Source organism: Mustelus asterias, unplaced genomic scaffold (assembly GCF_964213995.1).
Source record: "Mustelus asterias unplaced genomic scaffold, sMusAst1.hap1.1 HAP1_SCAFFOLD_79, whole genome shotgun sequence".
Lineage (NCBI taxonomy): Eukaryota > Metazoa > Chordata > Chondrichthyes > Carcharhiniformes > Triakidae > Mustelus > Mustelus asterias.
Window position 1 is genome coordinate 485839 of NW_027590137.1, and position 13566 is coordinate 499404.

Here is a 13566-nt window from a genome sequence, read left to right on the forward strand (position 1 = left end):
CCCTTCAGAATCATTGTCAGCTCCCTGGTTTGCAGCTGCAGGGCTTCTCCCTCCCTCCCGGGAACAGGCCCAGGTTAACGGCCCCATCCTGGCTCAGCCACTGGAGGATGGTTCACATCAGAGGATGGGGAGAATAAATAAGAGGTTACACTTTGGCCTCAAATCAATGAGGACTCTGATCTCTGGGAAGGAAGGAAACCCTGGGAGGTGGGCGGGGAGGATTCACAAACACCCGCTGGAGGCCCCAACACCCCCAGTAAAAAGCTGCAGCTCCCGGGTTTGCAGCTTTTTCCCGGGAGGGAGTTGGGGAAGTTTTGTGGAGACAATTCCCGGTTGGTTCAGTTAGTGGTTCCTGGAGCTCAGAAACCCTGAGTTAGAATCCTGAACCCCACACTGGGTGGTTGTTTTATTAAATACTTTTTATTTATTAATGATCTGTTGAAGAAAATATTAATTTGTTTTGAAAAATCATTTTATAGCACTTGTGAAAATACCCATTAAAACAGCAATTCTCCCAATGTATTTCATAGGATCCCTACAGTGCTGAAGGAGGTTATTCGGCCCGTCGAGTCTGCACTGGCAACAATCCCACCTCGGCCCTATTCCCATAACCCCACATATGTGACCTGCTAATCCCTCTAACCTACTCATCCCAGGACGCTAAGGGGCAATTTAGCATAGCCAATGCACCTAACTGGCATCTCTTTGGACGATGGGAGGAAACCGGAGCATCTGGAGAAAACCCACGCAGACATGGGGAGAACGGGCAGACTACACAAGGACAGTAACCCCAGTTGGGAATCGAACCCAGGTCCCTGGAGCTGTGAGGCAGCAGTGCTAACCACTGTGCTGCCGTCATTGCTGATGAGAATTTTAATTTACTGACTTGGGAATTAATTCTCAGGAATAGTCATTCTGAAAATGACCATTAAAATGTGTTTTAATTTACCCCACAATGCCAGATTTCAGTTTGCATTTCAAAATTGAATTGAGAATGTCTGGGAGCAAATGGTAAAATGAGGTTTGAGACACCAGCTGCAATTATTTTCTGTGACTGATGATACCTTTGTGCCTGTGCAGGAGGTAATTCCCCTGCTGTTGTGGCACAAATAAAATGGAGCCTTTCCTCGGAACAGGCCCATGTTAATGGTCACCGTGGTCTTTCATTGGTGGGCAGAGCACATGTGACTATTGTGGTAACAACAGAGTCCGTGGGGCTGCACGTCCCCTGACTTGGAAGGAAAATAGTTGACTCCTTGATTGTACTCTCAATCTGTACATGGTCTGGAGGACTGAATCCAGCTGGAGGGAGAGGGAGCTGGGCTCAGAGTGGAGATGGGGCAATGAGTTTGATTTCAGCTCAGGGACAAGAGAGAGTGTGTGGGATGGGGATTACAGCTCAAGATAAATGAGATAGAGAAATGTTTTGTGGAAACTGAAATTGTCTGTTCTCAAGTAATTTTTTAAAACTCTTTTTGCAGGGAACTACAAGAGGAGGATTCACAGACAGGAAACTCAAACTAAACTTCAGATCAAAGTCTGACAGAACCATTCGATTCATCATGACCTGAATATGATTGCTTTTGACAGTGGAGGGAGAAATCATTCCCTGTTTTGTCAGTGGGAGAAAATTTCAAAATTCAATGTGACAGAAAAAGAACTGAGACACACACACACACACACTCCAGTGAACTGACTGTGGATAGAGCTTTAACCAGTTACACAGCCTGAAAAACATCACACCATTCACAGTGGGGAGAAACCATACACATGGTCTGTATGTGGATGAGGCTTCAACTAATCATCCAACCTGGAGAGACAGAAGGACAACAGCACCGTGGACAAACCGTGGAAATGTGAGGATTGTGGTAAAGGATTCAATCATCCATCCCGGTTGGAAACCCATCGACACGGTCACATTGGGGCTGGGAAAATGGAGAAACCATGGAAATGTGATGATTGTGGTAAAGGATTCAATTATCCGTACTTGCTGGAAAACCATAGACACAGCCACACTGGAGAGAGGCCATTCATCTGTTCTGTGTGTGGGAAAGGATTCACTACCTCATCCCACCTGCTGTTACACCAGCGAACTCACACTGAGGAGAGGCTGTTCAGCTGCTCCACCTGTGGAAAGGGGTTCTCATGTTCATCCAACCTCAGTGCACATCAGCGAGTTCACACTGGGGAGAGATCGTTCACCTGCTCCTTGTGTGGGAAGGATTTTGCTGGGCCATCCGGTCTTTGGTCACACCAGCGAATTCACACAGGAGAGAAGCCATTCACCTGTTCTGTGTGTGGTAAGAGATTCACTCTGTCATCTAACCTGCTGTTACACCAGCGAGTTCACACAGAGGAGAGACCGTTCAGCTGCACTTCCTGTGGAAAGAGGTTCAGGTCTTCATCCAACCTCAGTGCACACAAGCGAGTTCACACTGGGGAAAGGCCGTTCACCTGTTCCACGTGTGGGAGGGAATTCACCAATTCATCCGGCCTCCTGTCACATCAGCGAATTCACACTGAGGAGAAGCCATTTATTTGCACATACTGTGGAAAGAGTTTCAGGCAGTTATCAATCCTCACTGCACATCAACGCACTCACACTGGGGAGAGACCATTCACTTGCTCCATGTGTGGGAAGGGATTCACTCAGTCTGGCAGCCTGCATTTACATGAGCTCATCCACACTGGGGAGAGGCCATTCACCTGCTCTGTGTGTGGGAAGGGATACACTCGGTCATCCCACTTGCTGACACATCTGCAAGTTCACAATTGCCTGCAGGAGTTGGATTTTGCAGTTACTGCAGCTGTTAATCACATCCAGGATTGATAGTCTGACAATATTTGGTTTGTTTCTGCTGACATTAACAATCGCTACAACTGGCTGAAGTTTAATATTCTGAAATGTCACTGATTTTCAGGGCTGCTGTGTCCCTTTTTAAAAGCACCATCTGTGATATTTTTAAATTCAGGAACTCTCAACAGGAACTTGTTTATAATAAGTTTATGAAATTTTCCTGAAATCTTAAATTGATGTTTGGTGCAAACTGTACAATTCAGTGTCTGAAAGGTTCCACTGCTTAAGATTTCCAATTAGAAAATACTGACAATTCTTACTGACTTGCACATTATTCACAGTGACACTTCCACGATCACATTTAATTATCAAGGAACATAAAACAATGCACAGATACTTGTTAGAACTCAACTTGAATATTGCTGAAAAGAGAGACCTGTTGCTGAATCTCTTCATCATGCACTCATCAGGACAAACAGAAGAATGCCAAATTTCAAATGATCGCAATTGGTGGAGTCTCATTGACTTGAAGCATTAGCATGGAGAAATCAATAGAAGACTGTAGGTTTCTCAAGCTTCTGGGAAATTCAAAAAAGGTGCAAGACTTGAAAATTCTCCTTTTGTTTGCAGGGAACGGATCGCTGCGTATAAATGTAAGTTGCTTCTCACAACTATAACTATGAACTCGACTGATTGTCTTCAATTGATTATGAGTGTCGCTATTGGCACACTCAGGATTGTTCAGCAAGTGCTGCCCAATCTGTAATCACAGTAAACATTGTATTTTTGGTTTTGTGAGTGTGGGCTGCTGAAAAAAAATCACTACTTATTATGACAAATCAAGGAACATGCTGTTTTGTTCTATCAGCCACTCACTGGGATGTACAGCCTCGTACCCGGCACTGCACTGGCAAAGATATTCATAATGTGGAGATGCCGGCGTTGGACTGGGGTAAACACAGTAAGAGTTTTAACAACACCAGGTTAAAGTCCAAAAGGTTTATTTGGTAGCAAATACCGTTAGCTTTCGGAGCGCTGCTCCTTTATCAGATGGAGTGGAAATCTGCTCTGAAACAGGGCACAGAGACACAAAATCAAGTTACAGAATACTGATTAGAATGCGAATCTCTACAGCCAACCAGGTCTTAAAGATACAGACAATGTGAGTGGAGGGCGCATTAAGCACAGGTTAAAGAGATGTGTATTGTCTCCAGACAGGACAGCCAGTGAGATTCTGCAAGTCCAGGAGGCAAGCTGTGGGGGTTACTGTCTGGAGACAATACACATCTCTTTAACCTGTGCTTAATGCTCCCTCCACTCACATTGTCTGTATCTTTAAGACCTGGTTAGCAGTAGAGATTCGCATTCTCATCAGTATTCTGTAACTTGATTTTGTGTCTCTGTGCCCTGTTTGAGAGCAGATTTCCACTCCATCTGACGAAGGAGCAGCGCTCCGAAAGCTAATGGTATTTGCTACCAAATAAAGATATTCATACCCAGTCTTGCTCAGTTGTGTGGGAGGCTGAATGCCTTTTTGGTGCTGGCAGCTAATTAGTGGAAAGTATCACTCGTGTAACCACAACATAGTCGCAGAATGAAACTGATTAGTGTTCCCTCTGTATTGTGCAGCCTTGTGATTGTGCTAAAGGCCATCACTTTCAGATCTGAAAAGTGCCTGGGTCAAGGTCAAATTACCCCAGAAAGTGACATTTCCTCTCAAATCTGAAGCAACAGGTTAAACAAATCATTTCACACTGAAACACAACTTCAACGTTGCGGTAGTTTGTTCAGTTACACACTTGGTGGTCACGTGACTCTGGTTGCAGCATTCCTGAGCCTCATTGGAGGGATTCCTCACATGAGCCGAGTTTGAGGAGAGTATCTCTGGTCTCCAGTGATGCAGCCGCTGCATCTATTCCTGGAAAAAACACATTTGGAATATTGTGATAACGCTGTCTGAATCCATCAGGACAATTTTGTATTCAAGTGTGCGGGGGGATAATGTTCACTGTTTTATATTCGGGTCTGGGGGGGATAATGTTCGCTGTTTTATATTCCGGTCTGGGGGATAATGTTCACGGTTTTATATTCGGGTCTGGGGGGGATAATGTTCACTGTTTTATATTCGGGTCTGGGGGGGATAATGTTCGCTGTTTTATATTCGGGTCTGGGGGATAATGTTCACTGTTTTATATTCGGGTCTGGGGGGGATAATGTTCACTGTTTTATATTCGGGTCTGGGGGGGAGATAATGTTCACTGTTTTATATTCGGGTCTGGGGGGGATAATGTTCACTGTTTTATATTCGGGTCTGGGGGGATAATGTTCACTGTTTTATATAGGTCTGGGGGGGCGATAATGTTCACTGTTTTATATTCGGGTCTGGGGGGGATAATGTTCACTGTCTTATATTCGGGTCTGGGGGATAATGTTCACTGTTTTATATTTGGGTCTGGGGGGGGGATAATGTTCACTGTTTTATATTCGGGTCTGGGGGGGATAATGTTCACTGTTTTATATTCGGGTCTGGGGGGGATAATGTTCACTGTTTTATATTCGGGTCTGGGGGGGAGATAATGTTCACTGTTTTATATTCGGGTCTGGGGGGATAATGTTCACTGTTTTATATTCGGGTCTGGGGGATAATGTTCACTGTTTTATATTCGGGTCTGGGGGATAATGTTCACTGTTTTATATTCAGGTCTGGGGGGGATAATGTTCACTGTTTTATATAGGTTTAGGGGGGGAGATAATGTTCACTGTTTTATATTCGGGTCTGGGGGGGATAATGTTCACTGTTTTATATTCGGGTCTGGGGGATAATGTTCACTGTTTTATATTTGGGTCTGGGGGGGATAATGTTCACTGTTTTATATTCGGGTCTGGGGGGAATAATGTTCACTGTTTTATATAGGTTTAGTGGGGGAGATAATGTTCACTCTTTTATATAGGTCTGGGGGGGGAGATAATGTTCACTGTTTTATATTTGGGTCTGGGGGGGATAATGTTCACTGTTTTATATTCGGGTCTGGGGGGGGATAATGTTCACTGTTTTATATAGGTCTGGGGGGGAGATAATGTTCACTGTTTTATACAGGTCTGGGGGGATAATGTTCACTGTTTTATATAGGTCTGCGGGGGAGATAATGTTCACTGTTTTATATAGGTCTGGGGGGGAGATAATGTTCACTGTTTTATATAGGTCTGGGGGGGAGATAATGTTCACTGTTTTATATTTGGGTCTGGGGGGGATAATGTTCACTGTTTTATATTCGGGTCTGGGGGGGATAATGTTCACTGTTTTATATAGGTCTGGCGGGGAGATAATGTTCACTACTTTATATTCGGGTCTGGGGGATAATGTTCACTGTTTTATGTTCAGGTCTGGGGGGGATAATGTTCATTGTTTTATATTCGGGTCTGGGGGGGATAATGTTCACTGTTTTATATTCGGGTCTGGGGGATAATGTTCACTGTTTTATATTCGGGACTGGGGGGGATAATGTTCACTGTTTTATATTCGGGTCTGGGGGGGATAATGTTCACTGTTTTATATAGGTCTGGGGGGGAGATAATGTTCACTGTTTTATATAGGTCTGGGGGGGAGATAATGTTCACTGTTTTATATAGGTCTGGGGGGGAGATAATGTTCACTGTTTTATATTTGGGTCTGGGGGGGATAATGTTCACTGTTTTATATTCGGGTCTGGGGGGGATAATGTTCACTGTTTTATATTCGGGTCTGGGGGGGATAATGTTCACTGTTTTATATAGGTCTGGGGGGGAGATAATGTTCACTGTTTTATATTCGGGTCTGGGGGGGATAATGTTCACTGTCTTATATTCGGGTCTGGGGGATAATGTTCACTGTTTTATATTTGGGTCTGGGGGGGGGATAATGTTCACTGTTTTATATTCGGGTCTGGGGGGGATAATGTTCACTGTTTTATATTCGGGTCTGGGGGGGATAATGTTCACTGTTTTATATTCGGGTCTGGGGGGGAGATAATGTTCACTGTTTTATATTCGGGTCTGGGGGGGATAATGTTCACTGTTTTATATTCGGGTCTGGGGGATAATGTTCACTGTTTTATATTCGGGTCTGGGGGATAATGTTCACTGTTTTATATTCAGGTCTGGGGGGGATAATGTTCACTGTTTTATATAGGTTTAGGGGGGGAGATAATGTTCACTGTTTTATATTCGGGTCTGGGGGATAATGTTCACTGTTTTATATTTGGGTCTGGGGGGGATAATGTTCACTGTTTTATATTCGGGTCTGGGGGGAATAATGTTCACTGTTTTATATAGGTTTAGTGGGGGAGATAATGTTCACTCTTTTATATAGGTCTGGGGGGGAGATAATGTTCACTGTTTTATATTTGGGTCTGGGGGGGATAATGTTCACTGTTTTATATTCGGGTCTGGGGGGGATAATGTTCACTGTTTTATATAGGTCTGGCGGGGAGATAATGTTCACTGCTTTATATTCGGGTCTGGGGGATAATGTTCACTGTTTTATGTTCAGGTCTGGGGGGGATAATGTTCATTGTTTTATATTCGGGTCTGGGGGGGATAATGTTCACTGTTTTATATTCGGGTCTGGGGGATAATGTTCACTGTTTTATATTCGGGACTGGGGGGGATAATGTTCACTGTTTTATATTCGGGTCTGGGGGGGATAATGTTCACTGTTTTATATAGGTCTGGGGGGGAGATAATGTTCACTGTTTTATATAGGTCTGGGGGGGAGATAATGTTCACTGTTTTATATAGGTCTGGGGGGGAGATAATGTTCACTGTTTTATATTTGGGTCTGGGGGGGATAATGTTCACTGTTTTATATTCGGGTCTGGGGGGGATAATGTTCACTGTTTTATATAGGTCTGGGGGGGAGATAATGTTCACTGTTTTATATTCGGGTCTGGGGGGGATAATGTTCACTGTTTTATATCGGTCTGGGGGGGAGATAATGTTCACTGTTTTATATAGGTCTGGGGGGGAGATAATGTTCACTGTTTTATATTTGGGTCTGGGGGGGGATAATGTTCACTGTTTTATATTCGGGTCTGGGGGGGATAATGTTCACTGCTTTATATTCGGGTCTGGGGGGGATAATGTTCACTGTTTTATATTCGGGTCTGGGGGGGAGAATGTTCACTGTTTTATATTCGGGTCTGGGGGATAATGTTCACTGTTTTATATTCGGGTCTGGGGGATAATGTTCACTGTTTTATATTCGGGTCTGGGGGGGGATAATGTTCACTGTTTTATATTCGGGTCTGGGGGATAATGTTCACTGTTTTATGTTCAGGTCTGGGGGGGATAATGTTCATTGTTTTATATTCGGGTCTGGGGGGGATAATCACTGTTTTATATTCGGGTCTGGGGGGGGGATAATGTTCACTGTTTTATATTCGGGTCTGGGGGATAATGTTCACTGTTTTATATTCGGGTCTGGGGGGGATAATGTTCACTGTTTTATATTCGGGTCTGGGGGATAATGTTCACTGTTTTATATTCGGGTCTGGGGGGGGATAATGTTCACTGTTTTATATTCGGGTCTGGGGGATAATGTTCACTGTTTTATATTCGGGTCTGGGGGGGATAATGTTCACTGTTTTATATTCGGGTCTGGGGGGTGATAATGTTCACTGTTTTATATTCGGGTCTGGGGGGGATAATGTTCGCTGTTTTATATTCCGGTCTGGGGGATAATGTTCACGGTTTTATATTCGGGTCTGGGGGGGGTAATGTTCACTGTTTTATATTCGGGTCTGGGGGGGATAATGTTCGCTGTTTTATATTCGGGTCTGGGGGATAATGTTCACTGTTTTATATTCGGGTCTGGGGGGGATAATGTTCACTGTTTTATATTCGGGTCTGGGGGGGAGATAATGTTCACTGTTTTATATTCGGGTCTGGGGGGTATAATGTTCACTGTTTTATATTCGGGTCTGGGGGGATAATGTTCACTGTTTTATATAGGTCTGGGGGGGAGATAATGTTCACTGTTTTATATTCGGGTCTGGGGGGGATAATGTTCACTGTTTTATATTCGGGTCTGGGGGGGATAATGTTCACTGTTTTATATTCGGGTCTGGGGGGGATAATGTTCACTGTTTTATATTCGGGTCTGGGGGGATAATGTTCACTGTTTTATATTCGGGTCTGGGGGGGAGAATGTTCACTGTTTTATATTCGGGTCTGGGGGGGCTAATGTTCATTGTTTTATATTCGGGTCTGGGGGGGAGAATGTTCACTGTTTTATATTCGGGTCTGGGGGGGCTAATGTTCATTGTTTTATATTCGGGTTTGGGGGGATAATGTTCACTGTTTTATATTCGGGTCTGGGGGATAATGTTCACTGTTTTATATTCGGGTCTGGGGGATAATGTTCACTGTTTTATGTTCAGGTCTGGGGGGGATAATGTTCATTGTTTTATATTCGGGTCTGGGGGGGATAATGTTCACTGTTTTATATTCGGGTCTGGGGGATAATGTTCACTGTTTTATATTCGGGTCTGGGGGGGAATAATGTTCACTGTTTTATGTTCAGGTCTGGGGGGGATAATGTTCATTGTTTTATATTCAGGTCTGGGGGGGGATAATGTTCACTGTTTTATATTCGGGTCTGGGGGATAATGTTCACCACTTTATATTCGGGTCTGGGGGGGATAATGTTCACTGTTTTATATTCGGGTCTGGGGGATAATGTTCACTGTTTTATGTTCAGGTCTGGGGGGGATAATGTTCATTGTTTTATATTCGGGTCTGGGGGGGATAATCACTGTTTTATATTCCGGTCTGGGGGGGGGATAATGTACACTGTTTTATATTCGGGTCTGGGGGATAATGTTCACTGTTTTATATTCGGGTCTGGGGGGGATAATGTTCACTGTTTTATATTCGGGTCTGGGGGATAATGTTCACTGTTTTATATTCGGGTCTGGGAGGGATAATGTTCACTGTTTTATATTCGGGTCTGGGGGGGGATAATGTTCACTGTTTTATATTCGGGTCTGGGGGAAAATGTTCACTGTTTTATATTCGGGTCTGGGGGGGATAATGTTCACTGTTTTATATTCGGGTCTGGGGGGTGATAATGTTCACTGTTTTATATTCGGGTCTGGGGGGGATAATGTTCGCTGTTTTATATTCCGGTCTGGGGGATAATGTTCACGGTTTTATATTCGGGTCTGGGGGGGATAATGTTCACTGTTTTATATTCGGGTCTGGGGGGGATAATGTTCGCTGTTTTATATTTGGGTCTGGGGGATAATGTTCACTGTTTTATATTCGGGTCTGGGGGGGATAATGTTCACTGTTTTATATTCGGGTCTGGGGGGGAGATAATGTTCACTGTTTTATATTCGGGTCTGGGGGGGATAATGTTCACTGTTTTATATTCGGGTCTGGGGGGGAGATAATGTTCACTGTTTTATATTCGGGTCTGGGGGGGATAATGTTCACTGTTTTATATTCGGGTCTGGGGGGGAGATAATGTTCACTGTTTTATATTCGGGTCTGGGGGGGATAATGTTCACTGTTTTATATTCGGGTCTGGGGGATAATGTTCACTGTTTTATATTAGGGTCTGGGGGATATCGTTCACTGTTTTATATTCAGGTCTGGGGGGGATAATGTTCACTGTTTTATATAGGTTTAGGGGGGGAGATAATGTTCACTGTTTTATATTCGGGTCTGGGGGGGATAATGTTCACTGTTTTATATTCGGGTCTGGGGGATAATGTTCACTGTTTTATATTTCGGTCTGGGGGGGATAATGTTCACTGTTTTATATTCGGGTCTGGGGGGAATAATGTTCACTGTTTTATATTGGTTTAGTGGGGGAGATAATGTTCACTCTTTTATATAGGTCTGGGGGGGAGATAATGTTCACTGTTTTATATTTGGGTCTGGGGGGGATAATGTTCACTGTTTTATATTCGGGTCTGGGGGGGGATAATGTTCACTGTTTTATATAGGTCTGGGGGGGAGATAATGTTCACTGTTTTATACAGGTCTGGGGGGATAATGTTCACTGTTTTATATAGGTCTGCGGGGGAGATAATGTTCACTGTTTTATATAGGTCTGGGGGGGAGATAATGTTCACTGTTTTATATTTGGGTCTGGGGGGGATAATGTTCACTGTTTTATATTCGGGTCTGGGGGGGATAATGTTCACTGTTTTATATAGGTCTGGCGGGGAGATAATGTTCACTGCTTTATATTCGGGTCTGGGGGATAATGTTCACTGTTTTATGTTCAGGTCTGGGGGGGATAATGTTCATTGTTTTATATTCGGGTCTGGGGGGGATAATGTTCACTGTTTTATATTCGGGTCTGGGGGATAATGTTCACTGTTTTATATTCGGGACTGGGGGGGATAATGTTCACTGTTTTATATTCGGGTCTGGGGGGGATAATGTTCACTGTTTTATATAGGTCTGGGGGGGACATAATGTTCACTGTTTTATATAGGTCTGGGGGGGAGATAATGTTCACTGTTTTATATAGGTCTGGGGGGGAGATAATGTTCACTGTTTTATATTTGGGTCTGGGGGGGATAATGTTCACTGTTTTATATTCGGGTCGGGGGGGGATAATGTTCACTGTTTTATATAGGTCTGGGGGGGAGATAATGTTCCCTGTTTTATATTCGGGTCTGGGGGGGATAATGTTCACTGTTTTATATAGGTCTGGGGGGGAGATAATGTTCACTGTTTTATATAGGTCTGGGGGGGAGATAATGTTCAGTTTTATATTTGGGTCTGGGGGGGGATAATGTTCACTGTTTTATATTCGGGTCTGGGGGGGATAATGTTCACTGCTTTATATTCGGGTCTGGGGGGGATAATGTTCACTGTTTTATATTCGGGTCTGGGGGGGAGAATGTTCACTGTTTTATATTCGGGTCTGGGGGGGAGAATGTTCACTGTTTTATATTCGGGTCTGGGGGGGATAATGTTCATTGTTTTATATTCGGGTCTGCGGGGGATAATGTTCACTGTTTTATATTCGGGTCTGTGGGGGATAATGTTCACTGTTTTATATTCGGGTCTGGGGGATAATGTTCATTGTTTTATGTTCAGGTCTGGGGGGGGATAATGTTCATTGTTTTATATTCGGGTCTGGGGGGGATAATGTTCACTGTTTTATATTCGGGTCTGGGGGATAATGTTCACTGTTTTATATTCGGGTCTGGGGGGGATAATGTTCACTGTTTTATATTCGGGTCTGGGGGGGTTAATGTTCACTGTTTTATGTTCAGGTCTGGGGGGGATAATGTTCACTGCTTTATATTCGGGTCTGGGGGATAATGTTCACTGTTTTATGTTCAGGCCTGGGGGGGATAATGTTCATTGTTTTATATTCGGGTCTGGGGGGGATAATGTTCACTGATTTATATTCGGGTCTGGGGGATAATGTTCACTGTTTTATATTCGGGACTGGGGGGGATAATGTTCACTGTTTTATATTCGGGTCTGGGGGGGTAATGTTCACTGTTTTATGTTCAGGTCTGGGGGGGATAATGTTCATTGTTTTATATTCGGGTCTGGGGGGGATAATGTTCACTGTTTTATATTCGGGTCTGGGAGATAATGTTCACTGTTTTGTATTCGGGTCTGGGGGATAATGTTCACTGTTTTATGTTCAGGTCTGGGGGGGATAATGTTCATTGTTTTATATTCGGGTCTGGGGGGGATAATGTTCATTGTTTTATATTCAGGTCTGGGGGATAATGTTCACTGTTTTATGTTCAGGTCTGGGGGATAATGTTCACTGCTTTATATTCGGGTCTGGGGGGGAATAATGTTCACTGCTTTATATTCGGGTCTGGGAGATAATGTTCACTGTTTTATATTCGGGTCTGGGGGGGATAATGTTCACTGTCTGGGGTTTGTGAGCTCGGGTTGATTCTGCCGACGGTGCATTCTCAGTTGTCAGAGCTCTCATTGAAAGCCCTAATTTCCAGTCAGTGACTGAGTTGTCTCTGATGGGAAGGAGAATCAGAGTTGGGGTAATGTGCTTCATGGACAGTGATGGGTTGGAGTGAGTATAAAATAAACCCAGACTACACCAGTTAATTGTGAGAACATTAAAACCATCACAAAAAATCATAGCACCATGTTGGAAAACAGAATACTTTGGCTCAATCTTTGATCAATTTTGTTTGATTCAATATTTTGAGTGGCTTGTTGAATTGCTGGTTATTTTCTAACAGCAGCTCAGCACCATCATTTTGACCATAAACTCGGCCCTGGTGACTGCTGCATTTTTCCAGCACCTTCTGTTTTAATTTTATGTGGAACCTTAATATCTGCTTAGTTTGCGGACGACACAAAGGTAGGTGGATTTGCGGATAGCAATGAGGACCATCAGAGGATACAGCACGATATAGATCAGTTGGAGACTTGGGCGGAGAGATGGCAGATGGAGTTTAATCCGGACAAATATGAGGTAATATATTTTGGAAGGTCTAATACAGATAGGAAATATACAGTAAATGGCAGAACCCATCGGAGTATTGACAGGCAAAGGGATCTGGGTGTACAGGTACACAGGGGTCACTGAAAGTGGCAAGGCAGGTGGAAAAGGTCGTCAAGAAGGCATACAGCATGCTTGCCTTCATCAGCCGGGGTATTGATTTTAAAAATTGGCAAGTCATGTTGCAGCTTTATAGAACCTTAGTTGGGCTGCACTTGGAATATCGTGTTCAATTCTGGTCACCACACTTCCAAAAGGATGTGGAGGCTTTGCAGAG

At 43.7% G+C, this 13566-nt stretch overlaps 1 protein-coding gene and 1 pseudogene across 1 annotated transcript in view; one reads left to right on the top strand and one right to left on the bottom strand.

Moving 5' to 3' along the window:
- Positions 1-13566, top strand: part of LOC144483836 (uncharacterized) — a 284619-nt gene that overhangs the window by 157755 nt on the left and 113298 nt on the right. The gene's annotated exons all lie outside the window — the stretch shown is intronic.
- The window catches only part of LOC144483801 (uncharacterized), a 49051-nt pseudogene that overhangs the window by 3125 nt on the left and 32360 nt on the right, over positions 1-13566 (bottom strand).